At 38.9% G+C, this 14,567-nt stretch overlaps 1 protein-coding gene across 3 annotated transcripts in view; it reads left to right on the top strand.

The window, feature by feature from the left end:
• The window catches only part of ELF1 (E74 like ETS transcription factor 1), an 88,496-nt gene that overhangs the window by 1,621 nt on the left and 72,308 nt on the right, over window positions 1-14,567 (top strand). The window contains exon 2 of one of the 3 annotated variants that reach the window (XM_072928582.1): window positions 3,418-3,492. The exons of the other annotated variants lie outside the window; for them this stretch is intronic. The gene's annotated coding sequence lies outside the window, so the exon portion shown is untranslated. The remainder of the gene's footprint in view (window positions 1-3,417; window positions 3,493-14,567) is intronic. 3 annotated transcript variants of the gene reach the window in all.

Here is a 14,567-nt window from a genome sequence, read left to right as displayed (position 1 = left end):
GACAAGAAGCTGGTGTTAAAATCAAGGCATAATACGTTAACTTCCCTCTGTGGGATTTAAATGATTTAAAATTTTTCTTTACCGTGTCAGTTCAATTGCTGCTTCTGAGACAGGGAACAAGCCCGGTATTTAGGAGCTTTCGTTGCGAGTACCTCTGTATACGCACTGGATCTGCATCCCGTGAAACATGCCTGCCACCCAGTGGATGTCGCTGATCTCTATATATTCTATACATTTACCGCCTCTCCCCCGTGCCCAGACCTACCCCGTCCGTAAGTTTGCAAAGCCAAGTGCTCAGGATGCCGGGCTCACCTGTCCGCCTTGGGCCCGTGCCGGAGGATGGTGTTGGTCGTCACAGGATGTGGCAGCATCCTTCCCAGCTAGCTTGGGACGCGACGTGCATCCCCCAAGGTGTAGCAGCTCTCTGGCTGGGCAGCAGTGAGAAGAGGTAGCGTGAATGAGGCAAACAACTGTACGCAGAGGGAGAGGCAGCTTCATGGCTGAGACAACGTCCATTCAGCCTGGACATTGTTTTCCACATAAACATAAAGGGTTCTGCCCGTGGTCTGTTGGGTTTTCTGGGAGCCTGGCCTGGGATCTGCTTTGCAGTTATGCTAAACTTAACCATCTGGAACATAAATGGGTGTCTGTTTGGTCTCTGTGTACAAGAAGACGTTTTGCAGGTCTAAGCGTGTTAGAAATACAAGCCTTGAGTGTCTTGTCCATAGATTTTTGCTTTAATATATCTTAGTTTCCTGTATTAAAAATATGTGGATAACAGTATCCTTTATCTTACAGATTACTGTAGTGATGAGTAGCATATATGAACCTGAGAGAAAAGAAATAATTTCCTCTGTGATTTGGAAGTGTTTGATGATGCTCTAGAGAGCAAGGGCAAAAAGAGGAGTTTGTGTTAATTATAGCAAACCTTCAGTGGGAAAAAATGTGACCAAGTCAGGTGCAAATACAGATTTATCTCATAGAGATTGATGCATATGAGCACTAAGAGATATTTTTAGTTAACATAGACCACTTAGTTCTAATCATTTCTAAATTCTGCTTTGCTTATCATACTTTTAATACTGCATTTTGTAATTTCCTAGATTTTCTTTCCCTTAGAAAAAGTGCCAAAAAGCAGATAGGCAGCTTAGGGTAGCATATTTGTGTTACTGTCCTTTATCAGCTACATTCGTAAGGTAACACCTGGGACTCTGCTGTCAGAGCCCCCTGTTGAGGGTAAGCAGTGGTGGTAGGTCATGGCTGTGGCCTGTGTTGCTGTATTTGCTTATAATTACTTGTGTTGTCTGGTCACCATGAGGAGCTGAGAAGAATGTGGATGTGGTCTAGCAAGCACCTACTGAAAATGCACACAGTGCAGTTTGGTTTCAGACATTTGACCATATGCAGGTGGACTTTTCATGGGGGCAGCAAAAGGAGGACCTCCAAAAGGGCTCCACCCCTCATTCAGATCTGTCATCAGAAGATGGAAGAGAATTAAAGCCTTTCAAGTTTCCAGATGCATATTGCCATTGGGAGACAGCATTTTCCCTCATTTTGTTCTGAAAACAGCTCAAGTATTTTGGCCGAGTTCTTCTAATCCCAGTCTGCCTCTTTCTGCACCCCTCACTCAGAGGTAACTTCTACAGCACATGGAACAGAATTTAGCCTGAGGCAGACATTCAACTCGGAAAATTTTAACCCAAGGAGTCAAAGTCTGGCCAAGTTACAAGCAGCTGGAAGCAGCATCTTGCATTGGAATTGTTCAGCAGCTGCCTAATAGGCGATGCTACAAGCTTCACCAATCCTGTGTATACGTTTATGTACATGGAAATATGCTGCTGAATTACAATGTTATTTGATTGGTTACCTGGTCTACTAACTGTCCTTTTGGTTTGTTGGTTTGTTTTGTTTTTTTGGTTTTTTTTTTGGTTTTTTTTTTCCTTGAGAAAGGAATATAAACATCTTTGGTTAATGGTATTAATGATTTTCCTTACATTATTAATTGTTTTGCTGCCTGAAAAATTGAAAACTTTAAAATGGAGCCTCTGAAGTAAATGACAAGCCGGGGCTTACTCTATGAATATTTCAAAATGACTTAACGATTGTTAAAGACCAGTTTACAGTAGAACTAAAGCAAATTGCTTCCCAGCATTTTGAATTGTAAAAAACCCACATCTCCCAAATTCCTAAGCTATTAATCAACTGGTCTATTGTAGCAGACTCACCCTGTATTGTGTCCCTGATATATCTATTAAGTCTGCAGTGAAGTGTGAGTTTAAAACAATTGTGCCATGGAGTCACTGTGGAATAAATACCACAAACATTGGCAAAGTTGCTTCATTAATCTTTCTTAGTTTAGAGAGGAACTTAGGTGTGCCTTTCTTCTATGGGAGTGCAGCTGTTCCTTGTAAGGTTCCCTGGGGGCTGGATCTTGGTGTAAGGCTAGTTAATATCAATATATTCACAGCTTTTGTGATGATATCTCATCATTACCAGCATATTATGTACAGGTTTGTGCACGTGTAGAACAAGTTACTAGTACACCATACCCCAAATATTTTTTTTTAATTATCAGCATAAATCAGAAGCCATTTTTCATGCAGCCACATACAAAGGAGCCAGGATTGTGGTTACACAAGCATGATAAGGGACTGTCCTCAAACGGGTGATTTATTGGAAGAAGGCTCAAGAATTTGTGCAGAGAATCATCTCAATGGGAGTTTTCATTGCAGTGCTGCAACTGAAGTGTGGTCTTTGGCTGTGCAGCAGTATAAATATTGCACAGAAGTAGGAAAGTACATGGCATTAGTAAAATCACAAGAATTCCATGTCTGGTTTTGCTGCTCACACGTGAGGAAGGATGTGAAATATTAATAAGAGCATGGGGACCAAAGTGATCCAGGGTTTGAAGACCAGTGTCACAATTGCAGGTTGTACATCTGAGGAAGGATATGGTGCCTGTATATATCATACATGTGTGTAAGGAAAATACATGATATTTACTTGACCATCCAGTGTCTGAGAGATGAAGTTAGGCATGTTGTACTTTGAACTAATAAGTAGCAACGAGGGCAGTAAAGGATTGTAGTGGATTTGCAGTTGCTGAGAGTGTTTAAAGTAGTGGGAGTTTTCTTCTTAAAGATGTGCTTTCATCTGCTTTGGTGGAGGATGTTTCCAGTGTGTGTAGAAGAGGGAAGGACTGTACTCCTTTCACCTGCATTTTCCTAGATTGAGAAAACAAAATTACTTGCAGTGCTTTCTGTGTATTGTAGCACATATTGCTACCTTGACAAGATTACAATAAAATGCCATACTTTAGAACTTGGCTGGTTTTCTCTTGGGTCAGGAGGACCATTTTTTCTTGGTGCCTAATTTGAGTTCTGGGAGTGTGATTAATTATTGTGTACTTCCCTCTAGAGTATCACCACATCTGGTGGCAGCTGGTGACAGAATATCAGATCCTCACTTTACACAGTCCCCTCGTATTCCCAGGTTGGTGTATCATCTTTATTTTTTCAGGGTGCTGTCAGTTATATTACGGGATGAAAAAACATTTTTTCTAACTTTAGATAGGCAAGGAGATTGCTCAGTGTTCAGAAGTCAGCTGATCACTGCTCTCCTCTTAACCATCTCTCTGTCCTTTGGGCATTCCTCTCCTGCAGCCACATTTGCTGCAAGCAGAGAGAGGCAGGCAATGTGCACATGGCGTGGCAGCAGAACACCCCCGGCAGTCACTAAAACAACAGAGGGTATGTCAGTGAAATCGTTTTGTAACCTGAAACATGACTGACTGCCTGAATCGAGTTGAAGCATTACCTGCAACGCTCCTTTTCAGGCAGCTTTACAATAAACCTGAAGGTTTAATTTAGCCTGGGAATTGAACTTGAGCCTAGATAGCTATGAGATATAATTCCATAGTCCATTCTTTTTGATATAACAGACATATTTTTACTCTGGTAGCTGAACTAGGAAAAATATACTCTAAAGCGTTGAATTATTTCTTTCTGTAAAAAAATGTATTTTATTGCATGTACTCTAGTGTATATGGTATCAAAAATCTGATGTTCAGTCTTTTACAGTGGTTTTGGTTTGGCTTTTTCATTCACACTTTAAGATATCCTATGACAGTTTTAAGGTAATAAAACATTTTCTATATAGGATGAGTTTACTGGAAGTTTTCTTGTTGAGAATAACTCAAACTTGAAGAGACAAAGTTCTTGTAAGTCACTATCTTTAGATTTGAAAGCATGTATATATTAATGTTTCCACTGACTTGGAAATATTCAAGCACTCCTCTCAAACATGATTTTCGAATACACTTTCCTCATCTGCCCTATTGAGATGTTCATGTTAACAGGCTATTTAGTAAATTTCTTCTCAGAAAATGGCAGAATCAGGGAACAATAAATTTGGCATTCTATTTTGGCGTTTCAGTACTTGAATAAAACTTGTGTTCATATAAGATGATAATGAGTGCTGCCACATTGTGTCTGTTTTGAAACTGCAGTCATGGGTTTTAGTTTGCCACTTTGTGACATCTTACTGTATTTGTAACATTTAGTGAGTTTCATTCCCTTCCTGGTTGTGAGGTGAAACAATGTTTGAAGCTGAGATTAAACTTTCCAGAATTGTTAAGTGTCCATCTCAGAGGCATATCAAATTTGAACATAACACTGTTAAATAGTTGAGCTATAAAGCTGACTGTCCTTAACAGCACAAACTGACGTCTGTAAGATAATTATGCACCCTGAATTAACAAATACTAGAAATAGTAGTAGGACTGTGTAATAACTAGAAATAGTAGTAGGATCTGTCAAGTTTGATTTTCCACCTCACCACAGCCAAGTGTCACCGTAATCACAATAGTCAAGATTTAGCTGTTTTTAGAGACAGCATTACTCTGTACCTGTTGTGCAAATGTCCCATTTGGTCCCTAATCCAGCAAACTTGTGGTCAGTGAAGAAGTAATTTTGCCCACTCTCCAGAATTTAACTTTTTTCTTTTATTTGTTTGTGTGTACAAAAATCTATTTTTTTTTCCTTGTTAAAATCTAGTACTAACACCCACTTGTCTACTCTAGGCAGTGGATATCCTGGGGGTTTTTTTCCTTCATGAACATAATTGTGACATTAAGCAGATACATTGTCTGGAGTTCCTGGCGATACAGGCATCAACAAAATTTAATGAGGTGTTTCAGCTTGCTTGACCTTGTTCTGTGACTCATCTGTGTGTCACAGATTCAGGTAGAAAGCCAAGCACTCTCCAAGTCCTGGCAGAAGGTTGCTCACACGGTTGCTGCTGCAGCTTCTGTTTCATCATCTGCTGCTGCCCAGAGAGGCTCTGCCACTGTGCCGTTTCCAGCAGCTGCCGCGTCAGCCTGTGTTGGATGATTCTGGGGTGTGTCGGGCTCTTCAGAGAGGGGCCATGAGCTGGTGGTGGAGCAGTGGAAAAGCTGTAGGATTCTGCAACTTGCTGCAGACCTTCAAAGACCTTTTCCAGGCAAGGGAGTATTGCACATCATTCTGGTATCTGTCCTCTGTTTTCGTTCTGTTAAAAGGGAAAGTTCTGAGAGAAATTGAAAGGTCTGTTATTTTTAAAGTCCACTGTTGATCAAGAGAATTACAGCAAATATGTTTGTTTTAAAGGAAGCTGAGGGTGGACTTTGTCACCTGTTTACTGAGGAGGTGACAAGGTTATGCCATCCTGTGTCATGGGATTTGGTATTTTTTTAAGATAAATGGCAAAGGAAGTGGTATTGTGGGTAGGAGGACAGCAACACTGGTCAGAAAAAGGGTGTGACAGTACTTAATGTTCACATACTACCATAGGAACACTAACTGATCCAACTTTGTCATTGTTGAATCCAACATCCAGTTATGTTGTGATAATAATGTGTTGTCTAAGGAACAATGAATCTCTAGAGCATAGTCCATAGCTGTGATGTCTGCTTGTCTTTTGCATCAGCCATCCCCCCACCCCTGGCAGCTGGTCACTCATCTTCTGCATGCATTTACTGCCCTTGACCTGCCAGCTGAAAATAGGAAGCCTTCTGTTTCTGCCAAAATTATTTTGCTTAACTTACCTGGTTAAAACAATAGATTTATTTCCCTCAAATCGTACTGGGGAGCCTAGATGGCAAAGCTGAGGCAGATTATGCTAACTGTGCTGAAAAACTGATGGGGGAAGGATTAAGGAAATCAGTGGTGTTTTAGTGGAGATATTGGAAATGAGATGTATCCACAGAATCTAGAACTGTAAACCTTTCTTCAACTTTGTGCTGGCAGACCTGTGCCAGCATTCTAACTTCTGTTTTCCTCTGGTAGAGGGGAATTATGCCGACATGTAATTTTGTGCAGAGAATAGGTCCCCCAACACCTGCTTACTTCCACTGAGATAGAGCTGAGCTCTTTTCTTGTGTGTTTGGATTTTCATGTGCTCTGTGCAGCTGTCTTTAACTGGATGCCTTTTCAAGTGAAACCTTTACCTTCATCCAAAAAAAACCTCTAAGGTTGTTTTTTTTTTTAGGTTTTCTTAGTTGACCTAATGTTGTGGGTTAATAGATTTGGACTGAAGGATTTATAAAAAGATTACTTAGAATTTTTCAAATTCAGTTTTCAAATGTTAATATTATCATGTAGCAAAACTTGGCAACTATTACAGGTATAATATTTTAATTAATGAACAAACTGGTTTCTGATCATAAGTATACTACAGCCATGATTGTGAGAGACAGAAATACACTTTTATATTTTTTGCAAATGACCATTCCTGAATTTTTTCCAGGACGCGTCTATTATGTTAAATTGTTTTAATGTACTTAAGATTAAGTATAGCAGTACACTTCTATCATTATTGTACTCTTTTGGGAGGGGAGGGGGTGATTGTATCATCGTGTACCTCATTTGAGGTGAATTATTGCAAATGCAATAATTCTTAAAGTCTGATGTAGCTGCTTGCTTTGCCTCTGGATGTACATTTTGGGGCAGTCTAAAGCAGAGGTCAGATATAACAGATTTTCAGGACAGCATGTTTTCAGGATGTTGCTGGCATAAAAGGTCTTAATGTGTTTTCTGCAAGAAAACCATTATGTTAACCTTTGTAGATGTTGTGTTTTGTCCCTCTGAAATTAAAGCTGAATCAGAAATGGGGATTTGTAATCTCTGTTTTATCATTGTGTGTGACTAGCAGCTGAAAGGTCAAGTCATACATGAGACTGTTACTGTACAAGCCCTCCATTGTGTTTACCAGGTAGGTGGGGTTTTATCTTCTTTTCCCAAATCTGTACACATTAGTCAAAGAAAATAACTAATTTCATGTTTTCCTGAAGGAAAAAAAAAAGGTATTTTTAGAGAGAATGCCTTTCCAGTGGAGAATTACTGCGAAATACTGTGTACTTCTTTACATACTTTGAGATTCAGACTAGGTTTCAGATCTCGTGTCTTTGCCTCAACACCTATCAAGAAGATTACTTTAAAAAATTTTCTTTAATCCTCTAGGTCTCCTGAATTTGCACTTTCTGTGTTTCAGATTGACATCAAGACATGTAGCAACATTAAATGCAATTAGACACTGTAGTTTGTTGGAATTTCTGGTTTGTGATCCAGTGGATAACCATATCAACTCTCCCAATCTTTTATTTGGAATTGGAACATGTATGTTCAGATACAAGTTTTTTTCAGTAGATGTTATTATCAGACTGAGCAGTAGTCTTGCTATAGGTGTTGAAACAGGCAGAAGTACTTGTGCAGGTGTCGTTTAAGGGAGAACATGTGTAATTGTGGTTCTTTTGCATAGCACTGTGATAATGTTTGCAGGATGACTGATTTTCAGCAGAGCAACCTATCCTAAATGGGAAGTATTAGGGAAACCGCAGAATTTGGATACTGTGTTAAAGAAACTGGAGGACAGATGTGAGAAGGTGGCCTTATGAATGCTGTAACTGGTTTTTTGTTGTTTGTGTGCTCCCACTTTCTTACCTAGTTACATTTTCAAATCACAGCTTTCAGTTTGTTACTGAACTGGAGACAAGTAAAAATAAAATGCTGAAGGTTTTTGTTTTGTTTGTTTGTTTGTTTTTCTGGAGAGAAATCCCTTTTTTGGGAGTACTTGTTTAATCTGCCAGAAAAGTATTACTTACCATCTCCACATAAGCAGGGAGGAAATGCCAATTGTATGTGGATTCTGACTGGAGCATGATCAGAGCTTGGATGGCTTAAAAGCAGATGTCTCCATACTTTTGCTCTGGAGCGCCACCACAATCAAATTTTCCTATCTTTATATATACATACAAAATGTATTTGAATGTTCATTTATATGCCTGAAGAATAGGGAATAGAGCTGGGAATAAAAGAAAATAAGGTAAAACTAATTAGAAAGGGAAGGAAGCAGAAAAAGCTTTCTCTTTCTAACTGTAAGAACATGAGCCAGGGAAATAAGACACAGAAGAAATTGAATAGTCCCACTGGTAAAGTTGTGATAATTTAAATTCCTATTGAATAACTGGGAGCTAGATCGGTGTTGAGTTTAATTGTATATAGTGAGAAAGTTACATCCCTCTCATCTAGCTGAGTGTGTGTGGATGTTTGTTTACTGAAGGATTTTTTGTGTCCTTTTTAGGAGCAAAGTGTTACCTTTTGCTAAATGTGAGAAAAATGGACTCAAATCTGTATGCTGCTACCCAATAACATTGAAGACCAATTACCTATAATTACAGGTTAAATTTCTTTCCCCTTGTCTCCTGAACATAGTAGTTCAGAGTAGTTCATAGAACATAGATATAGTTTTGAGGAGGTTAAGAGCATGAAGCATGGACAAGCAGTTTTTTCACCTAATTAATGATCAGATTTTCTAAGTGAACGGTAGCCATCAGTGACGCACCAGAGCTTTCCCTGTTGGATACGACCAAGAGTTCAAAATCAAGATCTTCCAATTCCTTTTAAACACTCTGGAATTACTTTGCTGTGCTTTACAAATGAGGAGGGAGGTACAGAAAGCCTCAGGTGGTCCTGTGGGGAACCAGGTGTGGTTGTTAGCCTGGAATTGGTTCCAGTGATCAAACCTGAGGGGAAAGTAATGGGGAAAGTGAGGCAATAAGGCCCCATCAGGGATGTGGATAAAAAGAGTATGTGAATTTAGCAGCCTGCCACCAGCTTTGTACTATCACAGTACTGTTATTTATTCTATTTTTCCCCAGCGGCTTTCAACTCTTTGCACTTTTTGTGTTTAATAAAAGTGAAAATAAGTGGATGACAAGGAGATATGTTTTGGGGGTTTTGCTTTCATGGCTAGCAGAAGTGTATTTCTGCTCTGCTTGGAGTCAGAGGGATAGTGTGGATGAACAGATGTTCAAAGTCAGGCTGGGTGGGCTTTAAGCGACCTGATCTACTGCAAGAAGTCCCTATCCATGATGAATAGGGTGGACCAGATGTTTTTGAAGGTCCCTTCCAACTCAAACTACCCTATGATTCTGTGATGTTGATCGCAAAGAGGAGCTTTGTAGTAAAACAAAATGTCTGTACGCCTGTGGAGAAGGACTTGGCGGTTCTTGTGGATGAAAAGCTGGACATTAGCCAACTAGTGTGCTCTTGCAGCCCAGAAGGCTGATCACATCCTGGGCTGCAGCAAAATCAGCGTGGCCAGCAGGGTGAGGAGGTGATTCTTCACCTCTGGGAGATTCCAGCTGGAGTGCTGCATCAGTTCTGGCATCCTCAGCAAAAAAAAAAAAAAAAAAAAAAAAAGACATGGACGTGTTGGAGCAGCTCCAGAGGAGGGCCATGAAGATAATCAGGTGGCTGGAGCACCTCTCCAACAAAGTCAGGCTGGGAGAGCCTGGGAAAGAGAAGGCTCCAAGGAGACCTCATTATGACTTACAGAAAGGAGGGATCGGGACTTTTTATGTCGGATAGTGACAAGAGGCAGTGATTTTAAACTAAAAGTAGGCCAACACAACTACTAAATTGTTATCTGCTGTTTTCCCTGATCCTCTGTTTTGCTTTGTCTGTGTGAATTAACAGCTTTTTGCTGCATTAACTCTGACCTGCAGATCCTCAGGTCAGGTCTTCAGCCTACTCACTTCTGCCTGCAAGCATGAATTGTTCCCTGGACATTGTACCTGTTGATTTGTACCCAAAGTGGGGTTCTTTCTCCTCTGTTTTCTCCTTGTGTGGTCTCTGGCTGCCATTTCATCACAAAAATGTAAATCTGCATTATTTGATGATGCAGGTAGCATTTTTCCTGTGTGATGAATTTTCCAATGTGTTGTATAATTTTGTTTCATAAATCCTGTACCTCTAAATCTGACTTTTTCTGGAATATTGCACAAATAATATACTTGAATAGCTTTGAACACATTCACTGAATAATGTCATATACTTGAGTAGGTTTTAGTATATTTAGGAAAATTTGTATATTTTCAGAAAATTAAGTAGAAATAATGCACCTAACACTGTTACAATCACCTGGAACCACAACCCTGAGACGATCTTCTGGGGAAGCAGCAGCCTGCTACATGCAAGTAAGGATTAGCAATAAAAGAATTAAAGAGTGCTTGTTTAGGGTAGAGGAGTTCATTTTCTCATGAAAGAGAGTAGCAGGAAGTAAGCTGCTGCTAGCTTATGCAAAGCAGCAAGGGATCATATAATAAAACCAACAGGCCTGAGGATGAGAGCAATTAATGAAAAAAAAACCCAAAAAAGTAATTTTCTTTACTCTTTCTCCTTCATCAGTGAGCTCATTGATTACTGTCTTAAAAAAGGTTGTTTTAATTATTGTTATTCTGAATATTAAAATTAAATTAGTTCGATGTTACTCTTCAATTACTCACACAGGAAGACTTCTGTGCTCTCAGTCACAAATGGTATATTTTTGTCTGTTATGCAAAGCTGGAAAACATTTCTAATGAGTCTTGCCAAAAATGGGGAACATTAAAAGGAAAAGTTCAAGAAATAAAATTAGTTACAGAGAAGCAATAGATGAAGCACTCTGAATTTAGGCTACTGTGCTAGAACGTGAGCACACTTGTCCCTTGATCGTGGAGGAAGTTGAAATTATTCAGTTCTAGTGGAGTGTTTTTCAGAGCACACATACCTTTAAAGCTGATGGATCTTCAATAAATGCAGGACAAATGGATTATAAGTTTAAACATATATATTGAAAAGCTAAAGAGACAAAAATAGACTGAAATAATAAATATAAATTATATATAGTACCTTGAATATAGCATTGAGAATACTAAACTGTATGACAGGTTATTTGGGGAGACTATTGAGCTGCTTCCATTAATAACAGAATGACCTCTGTTAGTAGAAAGCAGGAGGAAAATCACATGTGGGAAACTGTGCCTGCTATAATGTCTTCTTGTTCTCTTAGCCTCTGCTTCCCACTTTTGGTTTCAGGGCTCCCTAGACCACAGAACCAAGAAAGATGATTCCTGGGAGGCTTTTGGAAAACACATCATAGTAGCAGCAATTCTCTCTGGAGCTGAATCTCCATGCCTGTTTAGTATATGTCTGCCTGCTGTACCTTGTTTTTATGGGCAAGAGGTGATGGTTTAGTTTCTTGGACTGGTCCACAGGATCTCAGTCCTACAGGATTTGCTGGTAGGACTGCTTGCCTGGGTGAAGATGAGCATAGAGATGGAAACTGTTGTTTTTTTGACTTGAAGTGTAGCTGAGAGATAAAAATGTTGGCCTTCTAGCAGCCAGTTCCCCTTCCCAGCAGCGCTGAGCTACTCAATACCCCTCCTTTTTGTGCCCTGCAGTCTTTATTTTTTCCCCCTCTCTTCTCCATGATTTATGTATTCACCAATTGGTTAATGTAGCATGTATTTGGATAGCTAAGCCTGCTACTAAAAATATTATTTCCTGAACAAGCAAGTAACCAGGTTATGATTCCAGCTAACTGTTCTTTAATAGCCAGGTGTCAGCCTGAGTGAGTTGCAATGGAAAATCGATTCATTCACATGAGCCTACTTTTTTCATAATTTATTTTCTATCTTCTGCCTCTCCAAGTTACCACTTTTATCTTTCTTCATTAATTAGAGCAACTGGAACAGCAGTAATAAACACACTTTCCTTTCCTTTGTGTTCACATCCTGAGCAGTGCAGAAATACCCTGTTGAATTCTTGTAAGCATCTAAAATATTCATGGAACTCTCACTCAACATTTTCCTAAAAATTATGTTTATCTGGATTTCCTTTAATTCCATGAATTTGGTCTGCATCCATACAGGGAGTCAGCACAAGTGTGTGAAGTAGCCAATGTAGTCTGCATAAGGCAGTGGGATTGAAAGCATAAAAGAAATTGGAATAGAAGTTAACATTTTTTCATCTGACTGGAGCAGTAGAAAAACTTACAGCAACCACCCTGAGACGTGCATCTCTTGGGTGCTCTTTTTGTTATTGTCTAAAACATAAATGTGGATAAATATTTCCCTGGTACTTCTTTAAGACATCGGCAGTAATTTCCTGTAGTGCAGATGGCGTTCTGGGACTATGCAGCCTCCGAAACTTAACTCTCTGGTCTTTAAAAAAAAAGTTAATTAAAAAAAAAAAAAAAAAAAAGAGGCAGCTGCAGAAGTGCAGCTTTGGGTCCAGAACTGTCTAACTAAGGGCGGTGCCTAGCTGTTCTTCCTCAGGAGAGAGTTTGATGGGGAACATGGTGATCCCTCCCCTTCTGCTCCCACCCTGTAAAGAGGCCAAACAATAACAGCAATGCTCTAACTTTGGCATGTGTCTGGGTATACCAAATACTTTTTCTGTGATTAATAGCATTCCTTGCATAGAGACTTCTGAAAAATCTCAGCTTCATTCTTGATTTTTGTATTGATAAATACAGATGTTAAAAAATCCACTGTGAACACTGTTTTGGTTTTTTTTTCTTCTTCCCAGTATGTGTTTATTATTCATGAATGTGTTACAACACCCAGAAATGTAATGAGTGACTCACAGAATGAGCAGAGGAAAAAAATACAGCTACAACTTTTTTTATCAGGATTCTTAGCCAACTACAAAGTGTCGCCACTTCAGAAACCGCTGTTGGACTAGATAAAATTTGCCCAGTCCCTGGTTTTATGTTCCTTCTGGATGTATTTGCAACATAGTGTCACTTAGTTTATATTTCTGTTCATTCACATCCCCTATATTTTTTCTTTCTTTTTAACATTACAACATTCAGACGTCAAAAAGAAAAACTACAGAACGACGTGTTTACAAACAGCTCTGGATTTTGTGTTTGTGTGTGTAAGAAAGGAAAATAGCAAAGGCCAAGTTTACCACTACTGGTGTAGTAACATCTCTAACAGTTTCAGATTAAGCTAGTATTCTTCAAAACTATCCTTGCAAGGATTCCGGAGCAAATAGAATCATCCTGTTAATGCAGCATAGCTCTGAAGGAGTATAATAGTGGGGGATCTGAAGCTTGTGGGATGATGTTGGGTACGCTGTTCTATTTCAAGAATCAAAACTGACTTTCTTTCTGGAAAGATTGGTTCTTATCCTTGGAAAGTCTAGACTTTTCTTTCATTCATGTGTTTTTGAATTTTATCAGTGTTTATAAATTTTACTTCATGTCTTGTACCTCCTTAGCTTTGTACCTTTCTTGCACAATAGTGGGAAATCTGTATTTGCTTAAAACCTTTGTGAGAAAATCTGTAGAGATAGATAGGCACCCTAATACTCATCTTTCAAAACAGCTATGCCAACAAGTGATCATTTAATTTGTAAAGTTAAAGATCTAGCATAATCTTACTGTAGTCAGGATTGTACAGATTTGTATTTTATTAAAGTATATTCTAAAGGAATTTTCAGGGCTGATACACATACTGTGTGAGAATTTGGAATAAAGACATGATATTGCTATGCCCTTATTTGTTTTCTTAGGATATTCAGTTATTCAGTAACAAAAATGAGTTCATTTTGGCTTTGTTTGTTGCAAGTATGTTGTATTGAGGTGTTCTGTATATAAAATAGTGTTGCCTTTACAGTGCAAAGCTATACTTGGGCCTTAATTAGAATTATACTATTTTCTGCCTTGTTTCAGAAAAAGTTTGTGCCTTTTCAAACAGTTAGCTCTTCTAGATTAAAAAAAAAAAAAAAAAAAAAAGTAAAACCAGATAGAGTTAGCTCTTTTTTGGTATAAAATGCATTCCTCTGTCCATTTCCTTCTGATTAGTTGCCTTGTTTCTTGTAGGGTGTGTGCTGGAACAGTTTCTGCAGATGGCATTCAAAGATGTAAGGAAAGCTGGCCTTTTTGTGTATCAGTTTTGTGACTCTGAATGAAGAACTGGAAATTAGCAACTTACAATTGAATTGGATTTTAGGATGCCAATGCTTTAACTGTCTGTCTGAGTGTGCTTACCTATAGCATTAGGTGACGCATGACGATTTCTCATTTTTCTCCTGGGAAAACTTGGTAACATTGTATTGTATTTTGAAAATATTTACATATCATGGCTTAACTCTTTTTGTGTCATGATTTTTGTGGAGTCTAAAGCTCACTGAGAGAAGTAGTATGGGGTATAAATTTGTCCTGTCTTTATTTTTGTTTCTTTGCGTGACTTGCCTTTGAGC

Source organism: Taeniopygia guttata, chromosome 1 (assembly GCF_048771995.1).
Source record: "Taeniopygia guttata chromosome 1, bTaeGut7.mat, whole genome shotgun sequence".
Classification (NCBI taxonomy): domain Eukaryota; kingdom Metazoa; phylum Chordata; class Aves; order Passeriformes; family Estrildidae; genus Taeniopygia; species Taeniopygia guttata.
The sequence above is the reverse complement of the archived record's forward strand: the minus strand, read 5'-3'. Positions and strand labels throughout refer to the sequence as shown.